General features: G+C 36.0%; 1 protein-coding gene across 4 annotated transcripts in view; it reads right to left on the bottom strand.

Annotated features, from left to right (window-relative positions):
- Positions 1–17,802, bottom strand: part of F8 (coagulation factor VIII) — a 298,778-nt gene that overhangs the window by 247,153 nt on the left and 33,823 nt on the right. The window lies entirely within an intron of this gene.

Below are 17,802 nucleotides of genomic sequence, written 5' to 3'. Positions count from 1 at the left end.
TGAAGTATTTTCATGAAGAAAGGATGTTGAATTTTGTCAAAGCCTTTTCTGAAACAATCAAGATGATCATATGGTTTTTCCACTTTGATTTATTGATGTGAGGTATTACATTAATTGATTCTCTTATGTTGAACCAGCCTTGCATACCTGGGATAAATCCCATTTGGTTGGGTGTATAATTCTTTTAATGTGCTGCTGGATTCGACCGGTGAATATTTTGTTGAGGATTTTTGCATCTACATTCATTAAAGAGATTGATCTGTAATTTTTTTGTAATATCTTTGTATCAGGGTGATGTTAACTTCATAGAATGAGTTGGGTAATGTTCCCTCTTCTATAGTTTTTTGAAGAGTTTGAGCAAGATTGGCACTAATTCTTTCTTGAATGTTTGGAAGAATTCACATGTGAAGCCATCTGGTCCTAGACTTTCCTCTTTGGGGAGCTTCTTGATGACTGATTCAATTGCTTCACTTGTGATTGGTTTATTGAGGTCATCTATTTCCTCTGAGTCAATGTTGGTTGTTCATGCTTTTCTAGGAAGTTGTCTATTTCATCTATGTTGTCCAATTTATTAGCACATAGTGTCTCATAGTATCCTGTCATTATCAACTTTATTTCTGTGGTGTCAATAGTTATGCCCCTCTCCCATTTCTCATTATTTTTATTAGCATCCTCTATCTTTTTTGTCAGCTTAGCTAAGGGTGCATCTATTTTATTGACTTTCTCAAAGAACCAACTTCTGGTGTGTTGATTCTTTCTATTTTTTCATGTTCTCAATTTCATTTATTTCTGTTCTTATCTTAGTTATTTTTCTGTTTGCTTTGATGTTAGTTTGCTGTCTTTCTCTAGTTCCTCCAGGTTTACAGTAAATACCTTGATGTTTGCTCTTTGTTTTTTTAAATATAGGCATTTGGAGCAATAAATTTCCCCTTCTGCACCATCTTGGCAGCATCCTCTAAGCTTTGATATGCTGTGTTTTCATTTTCATTTGTCTTGAGATATTTACTGATTTCTCTTGTAATTTCTTCCTTGACTCACTGGTTGCTTAATAGTGTGCTGTTTAACCTCCATATACTTGTGAATTTTGCAGCTTTCCACCTGTTATTGATTTCCACCTTCATTCTATTGTGAATCAATAAAGTGCTTTGTATAATTTTGATCTTTTTAAATTAATTGAGACCTGCTTTGTTGCACAACATGTGCTCTGTCCTGGAGAATGATCCATAAACACTTGAAAAAAATGTGTATGCTGCTGTTGTGGGGTGTGATATTCTGTAAATGTTGGTTAAGTCTAGTTCATTTATCGTTATATTCAAAATCCTTGTTTCCTTATTGATCCTATGTCTAAATGTCCTATCCACTGATGAAAGTACTGTATTGAAATCTCCACCTGTTATGGTAGAGGTGTTTCCTTCTCCCTTCATTAGTTGTCAGTGTGTACCTCATACATTTTGGATCACTCTGTCTTGGTGCATAAATATTTATGAATGTTGGCTTGGTGCATGTTTTAGTTTGCTAGCTGCTGGAATGCAATATACCAGAAATGGAATGGCCTTTAACAAGGGGAATTTAATAAGTTGCTAGTTTACAGGCCGAGAAAACGTCCCAATTAAAACAAGTCTATAGAAATGTCCAATTTAAGGCACCTGGGGAAAGATACTTTGGTTCAAGAAGGCCAACAATGTTCAACGTTTCTCTCTCAGCTGTAAGGGCACATGGCAAACATGGCAGCGGCATCTGTTGGCTTTCACATGGCTCTACCAAAAGGGGAGTCTCTCCCAAAATGTTTCCTCTTTTAAAGGATTCCAGCAAACAACTCCACCTTCAGTTGGAGACACACCTCCATGGAAATCATCTAATCAAAAGTTACCACCCACAATTAGGTGGGTCACATCTTCATGGAAACAATCAAAGTGCTCCCAACCAGCAATATTGAATGAGGATCAAAGGGCATGGCTTTTCTGGGGTCCACCACAGATTCAGACCAGCACATTCCACCCTTTGGACCCCCAAAAAACATGTTCTTTCCAAACGCAAAATACATTCATTCCACAACAATATCAGAAAACCTTAAACCTTCAGTAGCCGTACAAATGAAGTACCAAATTAGAGACAGTATAAAATCTCATCAAGTCAGTTATAGGCATGGTCTGTCCTAAGGCAAAATTCTCTCCATTTGCTCTGGACCTTTGAAAACTCATAACAATTTATTTCCTGCCAACATACAAAGGAGGAACATTCATAGGATACATATACACATTTCCACTGGGAGGAAGGAACACAGGGGTCACCGGACCCATACAATTTCGAAAACTCACAGGGCAAAGTCCATTAGATTTCAAAGTCTGAGAATCATTTATCCTCGGGGTTCCTGAAAGCGTCAGTCCCACCCTTTCCAAGGGCCTACACAGAGGCATTCAGGCAGTGAGCGCAGAGGCAGCAGCAGAAGCTGGAAGCTTTGAGGATTTTCAGATAAATTCTGTTAAAAAGAAGATAGTATGTAGCACAACTCTTTTAGAATAGTAAAGGTAGAAATTTAATATTAATTAAAGGATGGAGTTGTGAGAGGCTTGATAGAGAAGGCCTAGAATGCTTTAAAGAGACTGTTGGTAGAAATGTGGACTCTAAAGACACTTCTGATAAAGTCTTAGACAGAAAAGACACTTACGATAAAGTCTTAGAAATGAGACATGTGTCATTAAAGACTGGAAGAAAGGCGATCCTTGTTTTAAAATGGCAGATAATCTGGCAAAGCTGACTCATGGCTTTGGCTGGAAGGCAGATTTTAAAAGCCATGAACTTGGATATTTAGCAGAGGAGATGTCCAAATTAAATTTAAAACAGGGATCACCTTTCTTCCAGTTTTTGATGACACACATTCTTCTCAAATGCTCAAGGAACATTCTCCAGGATTGACCACATGTTGGCACAAAGCAGGCTTCAATAAATTTTTAAAAGTTCAAAATCATACAGAGTACTTTCTTAATTTACAACAGAATGAAGCTGGAAATCAGTAACACATGGAAGGCCAGAAAATTCACAAATATATGGAGGCTAAACAACACATTCTTAAACAACCAGTGGGTTAAGGAAGAAATAGCAACAGAAATCAGTAAATATCTTCAGGCAAATAACAATGAGAAGACAAAATATCAAAGTTTATGGGATGCAGCAAGGTCAGTGGTTAGAGGGAAATTTATTTCCAAAAATGCCTATATTAAGAAAGAAGAAAGAGCAAAAATTGAGGAATTAATGCTCACCTGGAGGACTAGAGAAAGAACAGCAAACAAACTGAAAGAAAGCAGAAGGAAAGATATAAGGAAGATTAAAACAGAAATAAATGAAATTGAGAATTTGAAAGCAATAAAGAGAATAAATAAAACCAGAAGTTAATTCTTTGAGATAATCAATAAAATTGATGGACCTTTAGCTAGGCTGACAAAAGAAAAGAGAAGGTGCAAATAAATTAAATCAGAAATGGGAAGAGAACATAACTATTGACCCTGCAGAAATAAAGGAGATAATGAGAGGATACCATGAATGAGAGGATACTATGCTAAAAAACAGGGCAACATAGATGAAATGGACAACTTACTAGAAAAGCTTGAACAATCAACATTGACTGAAAAGAAATAGAAGACCTCAACAAACCAATCACATGTAAAGATATTGAATCGGTGATCAAAATACTTCCCAAAAAGGAAAGTCCAGGACCAGATAGTTTCATATGTGAATTCTACCAAACATTCAAGAAAGAATTAGTACCAATCCTGCTGAAATTCTTCAAAAATTTGAAGAGTAGGGACTGATATCTAACTCATTCTATGAAGCACTCATTAACATAATACCGAAGCAAGACAAAGATACATGAAAGAAAATTACAGACCAAGCTCTCTAATGAATATGGATGCAAAAATCCTCAACAAAATATTCACAAATAGAATCCAGCAGCACATTAAAAGAATTATACACCATGGTCAAGTGGGTTTTACTTCAGGTATGCAAGGGCGATTCAACTCAAAGAAATCAATTAATGAAATATACTACATCAATAAATTAAAGAGGAAAAGCCACGTTATTATTTTGATTGATGCAGAAAAGGCTTTTGACAAAATTCAGCATCCTTTCTTGATGAAAACACTTTAAAGATAAGAATATAAGGAAACTTCCTCAACATGATAAGGGGAATATATGAAAATCCTACAGCTAACATCATAGTCAATGGGGAAAGAGGGAAAGCTTTCCCTCTAAGATTGGGCACAAGACAAGGATGCTCACTGTCAACATTCTTATTCAACATTATGCTGTATGTTCTAGCTAGAAAAATTAGACAAGAAAAAGAAATAAAAGTTATCCAAATTGGAAAGGAAGAAGTAAAACTTTCACCGTATGCAGAAGATAGGATCCTAGATGTAGAAAATCCCAAAAAATTACAGTAAAGCTATTAGAGCTAATAAACGAGCACAACAAAGTGGCAGGATAGAAGATAAACATGCAAAAATCAGCAGTGTTTCTATAAACCAGAAATGAACAATCTGAGGAAATCAAGAAAAACATTCCATTTACAATAGCAACCAAGCAAATCAAATATTTAGGACTAAATTTACCCAGGACATAAAAGACCTATATACAGAAAACTACATGAAATTACTAAAATAAATCAAGTAAGACCTAAATAAATGAAGCACCTACCATGTTCATGAATTGGAAAACTAAATATAGTTAAGAAATCAATTCTACTCAAATTGATATATAGATTCAATGCAATACAAATTAAATCCCAAGAACTTACTTTGCAGAAATAGAAAAACCAATAATCAAACTTATTCGGAAGATTAAGGTGCCCCAAATTGCTAAAAAAAAGAAAAAAAAACCTTGAGAAAGTAAAATGAAGTGGGAAGTTTTGTACTCCCCGACTTTGAAAAATATTTCAAAGCTAAAATGGTGAAAACAGCATGATACTGGCATAAAGATAGGTGTACTCTCTAGTGGAATCATCTTGAGTTTACAGTGATGGATCCTCTAATCTATGGCCAATTGATCTTTGATAAGGTGGTCAAGTCAACTCAACTAGTAAAGAGCAGCCTTTTCAACAAATGGTGCTTGGAGAACTGGATGTCCATATCCAAAAGAATATAAAAGGTCCCCTATCTCACACCTTATACAAAAATACACTCAAAATGGTTCAAAGACCAAAGTATTAGATCTAAGGCCATAAAATGTTTAGAAGAAAATGTAGGGATATATATTAAGGATAATGTAATAGGAGGTGGTTTCCTAGACCTTACATCCAAAGTAAAAGCAATGAAAGATGGGCAAAAGACTTAGACATTTTTCCAAAGAGGAAATACAAATGGCTGAAAAGCATAAGAAAAGATGCTCAAGTTCACTAGTAATTAGGAAAATGCAAATCAAAATCACAATGAGATATCCTCTCATACCTACTAGAATGGCCATTATGAAAAAATAAAAACAGAAAATTACCACTGGAGAGGATGTAGAGAAAGAGGCACACCTATCCACTGTTGGTGAGAATGTATATAGGTGCAACTACTCTGGAAGGCAGTTTGCTGGTTCCTCAAGAAGCTATGTATAGAACTTTCATGTGATGCAGCAAGCCCATTGCTAGTTATATATTCAGAGAACTGAACACAGGGACATGAATGGACATTTGCACACCAATGTTTACAGTGGCATTATAAACAATTGCCAAGAGAAGAAAACAGTCCAAATGTCCATCAATGTATGGGTGGATAAAAATAAACTGGTATATACATACGATAGATATGATGGTTAGATTCTAGTGTCAACTTGGCCAAGTGATGATGCCCACTTTTCTAGTCAGGCAAGCACTGGCCTGTTACTGCAAGAATATTTCATGGCTGGTTGATAAACCAGAAGGCTGGTGTGTGAAATCATCATCATTTCATTGCATCTGTGGCTGATGACATCTGCAATCAACTAGGATGTGTCTCCCACAATGACATAATCCAATCAAGTGAAGGCTTTTAAGGAAGAAAAGAAACTTTCACTGCTTCTTCAGCGAACCTCCCCTGCGGAATTCATCCATACCTTTCATTGGAGCTGTCAGCTTCACAGCCTGCCTTGTGGATTGTGGAGTCTTCCATTCCCAGAGTTGCATGAGACACCTTTATAAATCTCATATTTACAAATCTCTCCTGTTGGCTACGTTTCTCTAGAGAACCCTGACTAACACAGTAGAATATTATGCAGCTGTCAGACAATAAAGACATGAAGCATGCAACAATGTGGATGAAACTTGAGGGCATTTTGTCAGGTGAAATTAGCCAGAAACAAAAGGAAAATACTTATGGTCTTACTAATATGAACCAACTATATTGAGCAAATTCCGAGAGTTAAAGTTGAGAACACAGGTTATCAGGAGAAAGAAAGAGGGTAGAGTTTGAGCACTTTATGCTGAAATACAAATTGTGCAATAGGATTAGTTGTAAATACCCAGAAATGGATAGCACAATACTATGTGATGGTTGCACAATATTGTAAGTATAATGAACAAAGCTGAAGGTAAATGTGCTGGTTTGAAAATACTATGTACCCCAGAAAAGGCATGTTTTAATCCTGATTCATTCTTATGGAAGCAGCCATTTCTTTTAATCCTCATTCAATACTGTGGATTGGAATTTTTTATTAGATTATCTCCACAGAGATATGATGCACCCCATTGTGGGTGTGACCTTTGGTTTTATGGAGATGTGACCCCACTCATTCCACGTGGGTCTTGATTATTTTAATGGAGTCCTTTAAAAGAGGAAACATTTTGGAGAAACAACAGAGCTTACAGAATGACAGAAGCCTCAGAGCCGACAGAAACTTTACAGCAAAGCTGACACCGATATAGACATGTGAAGAACAGAGACATGGGTGTTTGGAGATGCTTAGAGCCCAGCAGACATCATCATGATATGTTAAGCAAGCCAGACCCTGGAGAGAGCCAAGGGAAATTGAGAGATGAAAGCCAGCCCCAGAGAAGCAAAGTAAAGAACCCCCTCAGGAACAGAGGCTGAAAGCAATGGAGTCCAGGAGCAAGGGATTAGCAGATGTCAGCCACGTGACTTCCCAGCTGACAGAGGGGTTCCTGACCCATCAGCCTTTCTTAAGTGAAGGTAACCTCCTATTGATGCCTTAATTTGGACACTTTCATTTCCTTAGAACTGTAAACTTGTAACTTATTAAATCCCCCCTTTGGAAGCCATTCCAGTTCTGGTATATCACATTCTGGCACTAGCAAACTAACACAGCGAGCATGGTTGAGGAAGGCTAGGGGCATGTGTGTCACCAGAAGGAAAGACAGAGGGTAAAATCAGGGCCTACATAGCATAGTGAATCCTCAGGTGGACAGTGATGGAATTAAATGTTCAAATATGAGTAAGTTTTACATGAGGGAGAACAGTTTAAGATCACCATTGTAAGGTGCTAAAAAGGAGATGGTATATGGAAAAATACAATTTATGCAAACTATGGTCCACAGTTAACAGTAACATTGTACTGTTCTTTCATTAATCGTAACAAAGGCAATATGTAAGCTAAATGTCAATAATGAGGGGGATAAATGGAGGGGTATGCAATTCTTGTTGCTTTTCTTCTTTTTTTTTCTTTTTCTTTTCTCCTTTTCTTGCTTCTTTGTGGAAGGAATGGCAATGTTCTTATGCAGATTGTGGTGGTGAATGCATAACTATGTGGTTATATTGCAGAAAATGAGAATGGTGCAGCCCCCAGTGTGGTGATTCCATAGGACATTAAGTATTGGGTTCCCACATGATCCTGCAAAGACATGGAAGAACTGAAAGCAGGGACATGAATAGGTATTTGCACACTTGTGTTTATGGCAGCAGTATTCATGATGAGCAATGGATGGAGGTGGCCTAAGGGTACACTGACTGATGAATGGAAGGATGAAATGTGATGTATACATACAACGGAATACTAAGGATATTAAATTGAGTGAAATAAGTGAGAAAAAATGGACAAAAGTGTATGGTCTCACTAATATAAACTAACTATAATGAGCAAACTCTGAGAATTGAGTATGAATGCATAGGTTATCAGGGGATAGAAAGTGGGCAGAGATTGGACAACTGATGATTAAAGAGTACAAAATGTACAAATAAGTCTCATGGTAAAGGCTCCTAGATTGTAAAGTCTTACAGCCATCACATCTATTCCAGAGTTTTAACTGTTATTTCTAAATTCTGAGATGCTGTGTTCTGTGAGTATAATCTGGTAATTCACAGGAACATTGGGTATCTCTAGGACACGTGAAATTCAGAACTAGAGTTCTGCAGCTCTGAAAGTCAGCATTATTCCACACAGCAACTGTTAAAGAAGGTGAAAAAGAGATCAGACTCTAATTAGAGATATAAATTAAATGGACTTCTTAGGACTAAGGTAAATCAGAATATAGGGTAAAGGATGATATTGTCTGTATTTTAAAACTTCAACCTCTATGGAAGAACAAAGGAAGAGATGTTTATTTGATCCAAATTTTAAATTTTTTGTAGCATACTACCCAATTTAACCCATCTGGTCAGTTTATTCAAACAACCCAATTACATGAAACTTAAAATAAGGAGTTAAATCTTATTATTCTATATAGGTTAATATAATACCCAGATACATTCCAGAGACTTTGGAGCAGAAAATAAAAACATATTTGAAAAGTCATCTTGAGGGACTAGGGGAAAATGTGGAACTATTAAACTACCTCATCTATGGAACTCCTGATATATTCTCAGGCACATGAAACTCCAAATTTAGTAAACCCAGCCCTCAGTCTGAAGGTTTGCCCCTGTGAAATTTATTTCTGCAATGGCAAAGGTAGGCCTGTATGTAATTATGCCAGAGAGTCACCCCCAAGCAACCTCTTTTGTGGCTCAGGTGTGACCTCTCTCTCTAAGCCAACACTACAAATAAACTCACTACCCTCCCCACCCCCTCCACATGGGACATGACTCCCAGGGATGAGCCTGGCCTTGGCATCAGTGGGACTGAGAATGACTAAAGGAGGAAAATAAATGGAACAAAATAAAGTTTCAGTGGCTAAGAGATCTCAAATAGAGTTAAAAGGTTGTTCTGAAGGTTAGTCTTATGCAAGCTTTAGTCAGATATTTCAAACTACCACAGAAGGCCATGTCCCAACCAACAGGATTCCTGAAAACCCTAGGGAGTGTCCTGGGCTCTATCTACTTCTCTTTAAAACTTTTTATTTCCTTTTCTGGATTAATGCAAATGTTCTGAGAGGTGTTCCATTTCTGGTATATTGCATTCTGGCAGCTAGCAAACTAGAATATCTGGAATAATGCAAATGTTCTAAAAATGATCATGGTGATGAATACACAACTAGGTGATAATATTGTGAACCATTGTATACTTTGGATGGATTGTATGGTGTGTGAATATGTCTCAATAACAAAACACTAAAAACTTTTTAAAAGACATAGAGTAGAAGAATGGATTTTAAAATATGATACAACTATATGATGTTTACAAAAGACTCATTTGACTCACTTTAGACCCAAAGATACAAATAGGTTGAAAGTGAAAAGATGGAAAAAAGATATTACATGCAAGCAGTAACAAAAATAAAGCTACTTTAGCTATACTAATATAAGACAAAATAGACTTTAAATGCAAAAATACTATAAGAGACAAAGCAGGACACAATATATTCAGTGAAAAGGGGGCAATTCATCAAGAGGAAATAACCATCATAAATATTTTTGCATCTAATCGAGGTGCCCTGAAGTACATGAGGTTTACACTGACAAATTGAAGGGAGTAATAGATGTCTCTACAATTATAGTGAAAGACTTCAACATACCATTCTCTCTCTGGAACATCTAAACAGAGTACTACTAAAGGAACAGAGAACCTGTATAATTTGATAAATGAAATAGATCTAACAGACATATATAGCAACATTACACTCCTCGACAAAAGACATACATTTTTCTCAAGTGCTCATGGACCATTCTCCAGGATAGGCCACATGCTGGGGCACAAAACAGGTCTTAATAAATGTAAAAAGAATGAAATTATATGAAACACTTTCTCTGATCATAGTAGAATGAAGCTGGAAATCAGTAACAACCAGAGAATCAGAATTTTCACAAATATGTGGCGATTAAGTAACAGGCTCTTAAACAATAAATGAATCAAAGAAGAAATCATAAGAAAAAATCAGTAAATATCTCAAGACAAATGGAAAGAGAGTTCAACATATCAAAACCTAAGGTGCAGTGAAGGCAGTGCTGACAGGAAAATGAATAGCCCTAAGCACTACGTTAAAAAGGAAGAAAGAGCTAAAACCAAAGACCTAACTGATCAACAGTAGAAACAAGAGAAAGAACAGCAAACTAGCCCCAAAGCCTGCAGAAGGAAAGAAATAGCAAATATTTGAGCAGAAATAAACGAAATGAAGAACAGAAGAACAATAGAATCAGTAAAATAAAGCTTGGTTCTTTGAGAATATTAATCAAATCTACAAACCCCAGCTAGGCTGAAAAATAAAATGCAAATAAACAAAATCAGAAATGAAATGGGGGTCAATAAAGAAATGAAAAATATCATAAGGGGATACTATGAGCAACTGTACCAACAAATTAGAGAATTTAGATGAAATGGGCAACTTCCTAGAAGTACATGAACAACCTACACTGACATGAGAAGAAATAGAAGACCTCAACAAACCAATCACAAGTAAAGAAATTGTATCAGTCATAAAGAAAAGCCCAGGGACAAGATGGTTTGACTGGTGTGCCAGTTTGAATCTGGTGGACCCCAGAAAAGCCATGTCCTTTAATCCTCATTCAATATTGCTGGTTAGGAGCATTTTGATTGTTCCCATGGACATGTGACCCACCCAATTGTGGGTGGAAACTTTTGATCAGATAGCTTCCATGAAGTTGTGACTCCACCCACCAATCCTTTAAAAGAGGAAACGTTTTAGAGAGAGTCCCTTTTGTAGAGCCATAAGAAAGCCAGCAGACACCACCATGTTCGCCGTGTGCCCTTCCAGCTGAGAGAGAAATGTTGAACGTCATCGGCCTTCTTGAACCAAGGTGTCTTTCCCCAGATGCCTTTGATTGGACATTTCAATCGACTTGTTTTAATTGGGACATTTTCTCAGCCTTAGAACTGTAAACTAGCAACTTATTAAATTCCTCTTTTTAAAAGCCATTCCATTTCTGGAATATTGCATTCTGGCAGCTGGCAAACCACAACAACAACAGGGGGATTTTTTTTCTATTTTTTTTTCTTTTTTCTTTTTACTGAGCATTCAAATAAGAAGTAATGCCAATCCTGCTCAAAGTGTTCCAAAAAAATTGAAGAAGAGGAAACACTACATAACTCATTCTATGAAGCCAACATCACCCTAATACCAAAGCTTGCTAAAGAAACTACAAGAAAAGAAAACTACAGACCAATCTCTATAACGAACATAGATGCAAAAATCCTCAACAAAGTGATGGCAAATTGAATCCAACAGCACATTAAAAGAATTATACACCATGACCAAGGGGGTTTTATCCGAGGTTTGCAATAGCGGTTCAGCACAAGAAAATCAGTTAATGTAATACACCACATCAACAAATTGAAAGGGAAAAACCACATAGTTATCTTGATTGAGGCAGAAAATGCAGGTGACAAAATGCAGTATCCTTTCTTGATATAACACCTTAAAAGGTAGGAATAGAAGTAAATTTCCTCAACATGATTAAGGTCATATATGAAAAACCCATAGCTAATATTGTACTCAATGGCAAGAAGTTGAGGGTGTTCCTTCTAAGATCAGGAAGACAAGGACACCCACTGTAACCATAGTTATTCAACATTGTGCTAGGAGTTCTAGCCAGAGCGATTAGGTAAGAAAAAAAAAAGGCATCCAAATTGGAAAGGAAGAAGTAAAACTTTCGCTATTTGCAGACAACATGATCTTATATTTAGAAAATCCAGAATAAACTATGACAAAGCTACTTGAGCTAATAAACGAGTTCAGCAAAGTGGTGGGATACAAGATCAACATGCAAAAATCAATAGGTTTTCTATACACTAGTAATAAGTGATCTGAGGAGGTAATCAAGAAAGAAATTTCATTTACAGTAGCAACTAAAAGAATTAAATACCTAGAAATAAACCTAACAAAGGATGTAGAGGATCTGTACAAAGACAACTACAAACATTGCTAAAACAAATCAAGAAGACCTGAATAAATGGAAGGACATTCTGTATTCATGGATTCGAAGGCTAAATGTTGATAAGATGTCAGTTCTCTCCAAATTGATCTACAGATTCAATGCAATACCAATCAAACTTCCAACAGCCTACTTTTCAGAAATGGAAAAGCCAATTATCAAATTTATTTCAAAAGGTAAGGGGTTTTGAATAGCCAAAAGCATTTGAAAAAGAGGAATGAAGTTATAGGACTCATAGTCAAAACAGCGTGACACTGACACAGGGATAGGCATATACACCAATGGAATCTAGTTGAGAGTTCAGAAATAGGCACTCACATCTGTGGCCATTTGGTTTTTGAAAAAACTGCCAAGTCCACTCAATAGAGAAAGAATAATCTCTTCGGCAAATGGTGCTGGGAAAACTGCATATGCAAAAGAATGAAGGAGGACACCTATCTCACAATATATTTAAAAATTAACTCAAAATGGATCAAAGACCAAAATATAAAAACCAGGACTCTATAACTCCTAAAAGAAAATGTAGGGAAGCCTCTTCAGGATCTTGTGTTTGGCAGTGGTTTCTTAGACTGTATACCAAAACACAAAAAAATGAAAGAAAAATAGCTAAATGGGACCTCATCAAAATTAAAATCTTTTGTTCATCAAAGGACTTAGTCATAAAAGGGAGATAATATTTGAAAACCACATATCTGATAAGAATTTAATTTCCAGAATATAGAAAGAAATCCTACAACTCAACAATAAAAAACAAAAATTAAAAATGGGAAAAAGATTTGAATGGACATTTTTCGAAAGATGATATGCAAATGGATAAAAAGCACATGAAAAGATGCTTAACATAATTAGATATTAGGGAAATGCAAATCAAAACCACAATAAGATGCAATTTCATACCCACTAGAATGGCTACTATTAAATGAAAACAGAGGGATGCAAGGGGATTTCAGTGGTAGAATTCTTACCTGCATGTGGGAGACCTGGGTTCAATTCCAGGCCCATGCACCTCCCCCCACCAAAAAAAAAACCAACACAAAGAAACTGAAAACTACAAGTGTTGGAGAGGATGTGGAGAAATAGGAACACTCATTCATTGCTGGTGGGAATGTAAAACAGTACAGCCACTGTGGAGACAGTTTTTAGTTCCTCAGAAAGCTAAATATTGAATTACCATATGATCTGGCAATCCTACTACCAAGTATTTACCCAAAATAATTGAAAACAGGGGTTTGAGCAGAGATTTGCACACAGATATTCATAGCAGCATTATTCACAATTCTCAAGAGACAGAAACAACCCAAGTGTCCACCAACCCACAAATGGATAAACAACATGTAGTTATACATACAATAGAATATTGTTCAGCCATAAAAAGCACTGAATTTTGAAGACATTGTGTTGAGTGCACTAAACTGATATGAAATAATTAGAAAAAGAAAACTCAGAGTTGGAATCTAGAATATAGGTTACCAGCGGCTTGGGTGGGGTAGGGAATGAGAATTTAATGCTTAAATTGTATAGAATTTCTATTTTATTGATTATGGAGTTTTGGAAATGGATGGTGGTGATGGTAGCACAACATTGTGAATGTAATTAATACCACTGAATTATATATGTAAATGTGGTTAAGAGGGGGAACTATTAGGTCATATATATGTAACTAGAGTGTCAATTAAAAGAAAAAAACAGAATTGTACACCAGCATGAATCCTATTGCAAATGATGGACTATAGTTAATAGTACATCATAAAAATGTTCCTTCCTGAAAAAACATTTTTAAAAACTTCTTTCATGAATTGTAACAAATACACCACCCCAATGCAAGGTGTTAATAATAGGGTGGTATATGGGAAAAAATACACTCTAATATATGTACTATAGTTAGCACTACAATTATATTCTTTCATCAATTGTAACAAAGGTACCACACTAATGTAAGTGTTAATAATAGGGATGGGGTATATGGGAACTTTGCATTGTCTGCACAATTTTTCTGTAAACCTACAATTTCTTTAATAAAAAATTATTTTGAAAAATATATATTGAGAGAGAATGTTAGCTAGGTAGCTTTAGAAAAAACATCATCTTCTTTGTGAGCTAACAAATACTATATAATTTTACATAATGCAAGGGAGAATAATAAATATTTTATTAAATAATAATTCTAATATTTGTCAACTGTTTTAATGTCTATCTAGCATTTGTTATTTTAAACAAAATAAACCTAAGAATTATGTTTTAAAAATCAATTTTAGTTGGATCAAAGACTTAAAAGTGAAAGGTAAAGTAATAAAACTTCCAGAGGAAAACATAGAAGAAAATTTTCATGAACTTGTGATGCATAAAGCTCTAACATAAAAGAAAAAATGAAAAATTTTGCTTCCTTAACTTTTAGAACTTCTGTTCACCAAAAATATTAAGAGAGCGAAAATTCAAGCCACAGTCTGGAAGAAGATGTTCAAATATATATGTCTGCCAAAGGATTTGTATTCAAAATATATTAAGTTCTCTATGATTCAGTAAGACAAAGTGTTTTTAAGCAAATTTTCAATAGCCAAAATAAGCACTTGATCAGATACTTTACAAAAGTGTATAAGAAAGGTCAATGAGTATATGAAAAGGTGTTCAACATCATTACACATCAGAAAAATGCAAATTAAAACCACAATGAGATTGCAGGAAATACATCAGAAAGACTAAAATTAAAAGACTAATAATACCAAATATTGTCAAGAATCTAAGGCAACTAGAATCCTCATACATTGTGAGTAGAGATATAATTGGTTCAAATGTTTTGGGAAACTGTTTGGCAGCCTCTTCTAAAGCTTAACATATGTCTATCCTATGACCTGGCAATTCCACCCACAAGTATAGTTCCAAGACAAATGAATGCATATGTACACCAAAAGACATGTAGAAGAATATCCATAGTAACTTACAGCTAACGTCTGATAGTCTTTGGAGAAGAGCAAATGCAATGGAAACAGAGGTGTTATAAAGTGCCACTCACATGTGAGAGATTAGATAGGTCATTCTCCCATACCTCACCAGGTTTAAGATGCAGAAGAGTCTGGAAATAGCCCATCTGATCAAACCCAGAACCTGGGACAGCCTCTGTATTGCTGGCCTACTGTCACCTTCCCCCAACCCAGGTATACCCTGATGTTACAGGGTATACCTGGTAAGGTCTTCCCAATTTCAGAATAAGAATTTAGTCAACATGTAATTACAGTTTAGCTGTACTGTATATGCTCCAATAATTTATCAGTGATAGACTTGAATAGTTCCGGTCTATATATATATGTCATAATTTATCTAGGTAGTATCATAGTCTACGGTGGCACACCCTTTACTCCCTTTATGCATTATGAACGTTAAGGAGAAGCTAGTTGGAATGGAGGGCTATAGCCAAACAGATCATTTTAATGAGGTCAGCTTGTACTTCTGCTGGGTGGCTCTCATCATATGATAGCATCCATACTGAGAAATTGGGGTTGTGGAGCAGGTAGTACCTGGAAACTCAGAACCTAAAAAAGGAAAACAAGAATTCCATCTTAATTCCATACCATATACTTGATTCTCCTTAGGAAGTTTTCTGGGCATAGGAAAGAAAATGAGGTAGGATTTTTAGGATCTTTGGCCTTGCCCTCCAAGGTAGAACAGGAGAGCTAACTAAACTTCAGAGCTTGGGCTAAAAGGACACTACTCCTGACTTCATGAAATTCTTTCACTAGATCTCCACAACAAAGGCTCACTAATTTAGGGTGTTCACATGCCACAATGGGTCATGCTCCCTTAAAGTACAACCTGACTCTTTGTTCTACCCAGTTTCAGAAACAGTTTTCTTCTTTAACCCTTTCCTGAGGGGCAGGTTTCTGCACTTGGTGAGAGCCTTTAAGGAACTCTAGTCTCAGTGATCTAGCTCAGAAAGCTTTTAGATATTTCCTTTCCAGGAAGTGGATGGACATAGTTTTCCTTAGATCAGAAGAACTTGGTTTGCTAGATCTGAGATGAGATACCCTATCAGGAACAGCAGTTTCATCAGATAATAAACTACATTTCTTTTGGAATGTACAGATGAGTGCTGTTAAGTAGAAATACAGTGTAAGTCACATATGTAATTTTTAATTTTCTAGTAGCCACATTAAGAAAAGTAAGAAAGAAACAGGTGAAATCAATTTTAATAATATATTTTATTTAACCCAATATATCCAAAATGTTATCATTTTAACATGTAATCAATAGAAAACTATGAATGTGATGTTTTACAGTATTTTCTCATACTATGTCTTTCTGAAATCAGTTATATATTTTATAGTATATTTCAATTTGGACTAGCCACTTTTTTTATGTTCAACAGCCACAAGGCTATCATATATTGGACTGTGTAGGATAGACTCTATGACTGGTGGCTCCTCATTGGATAAGATGCTTCTCCTGGAATGTGGCCAACTGAGGTCCTATTTTGAAAGGAAGGCTTCCAGGTTATTAGCTTTTCTGTTGAATTTTAACTTGAACTAGAGTTTGAACATACATCTTCTTATATTTGTGACTTTAAAATTTTATCTCTCCCCATTGTTTGTGTAAAAGAAAAAGAAAAGAGTGAGTTGGCCACCCTTTTCTCTACTAATCTTTGGAAAATTTCCTCAATGTTGTACTCCAATTATTTGTGACTCTGTAAGATAAAGCCAACCCCAGGTCTTCTGGATTTGTGATGGTTCCTGTTCTCTGATTACATACCTAGATGTTCAGGGTAGGATGGTCAGTGTAGGTAAGGTAGAGAACTTTTGCCTACCTTTGCCACCTGCCTGTAAAGAATATATATAATAGAAAAGAACAGGCCCACAGACTACTATAGGATCTGTGAACCATAAGGAATCCATGAACCAGTGGAATCTTGATTTTTTCATGTATCTGGAATTCATCTCAAAGTTCTCGCAAATCTTAAAATCATACAGGAGGGAAGATCTCTCATTGGCTAACTTGGGTAAGGTAACCATCTCTGGGTCAATCAACTATGGCCAAGGAAGCGGGATACTTTGATGAACTGCTCACCCTTAGACAAACCAATGTGATCAGGGAGGCACAAGCTTTGAGAAAGTGGCAGGTTACATTTTAAATACATATTTATAAGAAGCAATTCCTAGAGGGATGGGGGTGGGAAAAAATGTGTAATTCTAGGCAGGAAAATGTAATTGATGTCTATTACATCCTTGTTCTTGTATTGAGCATCCAGTATAGGCATCGTGTAATGTGCTAAGGATACGACAATAAACAAAACAGACATAATGTTTAGGTAGGCTCTCAAAATATTTGAAGGAATTTTTCAATTTCTAAGAATGAGAATAACTGCTTAACTATTTGCTGATGATACTGTATTAAAGCTTGGCTCCTCTCAGTGCTTTGCTCTTCTCTAAGTGGTTATGCCATATTTCCATAATCAGTGGCCAATTCATTGTGCTTGCTTCAATCCATGCCTTTTCCTCTTTATTGCCTTTCCTGGGTTTTTATCACTCTAGGTTACCAACATCAATTTCCAGAATATGCTCAGTTTTATCAAAGAGGTCTG

The sequence above is a fragment of the Tamandua tetradactyla genome, chromosome X, assembly GCF_023851605.1.
Source record: "Tamandua tetradactyla isolate mTamTet1 chromosome X, mTamTet1.pri, whole genome shotgun sequence".
NCBI lineage: Eukaryota > Metazoa > Chordata > Mammalia > Pilosa > Myrmecophagidae > Tamandua > Tamandua tetradactyla.
Note: the sequence above shows the minus strand (reverse complement) of the source record. Positions and strands in the feature narration are given on the sequence as shown.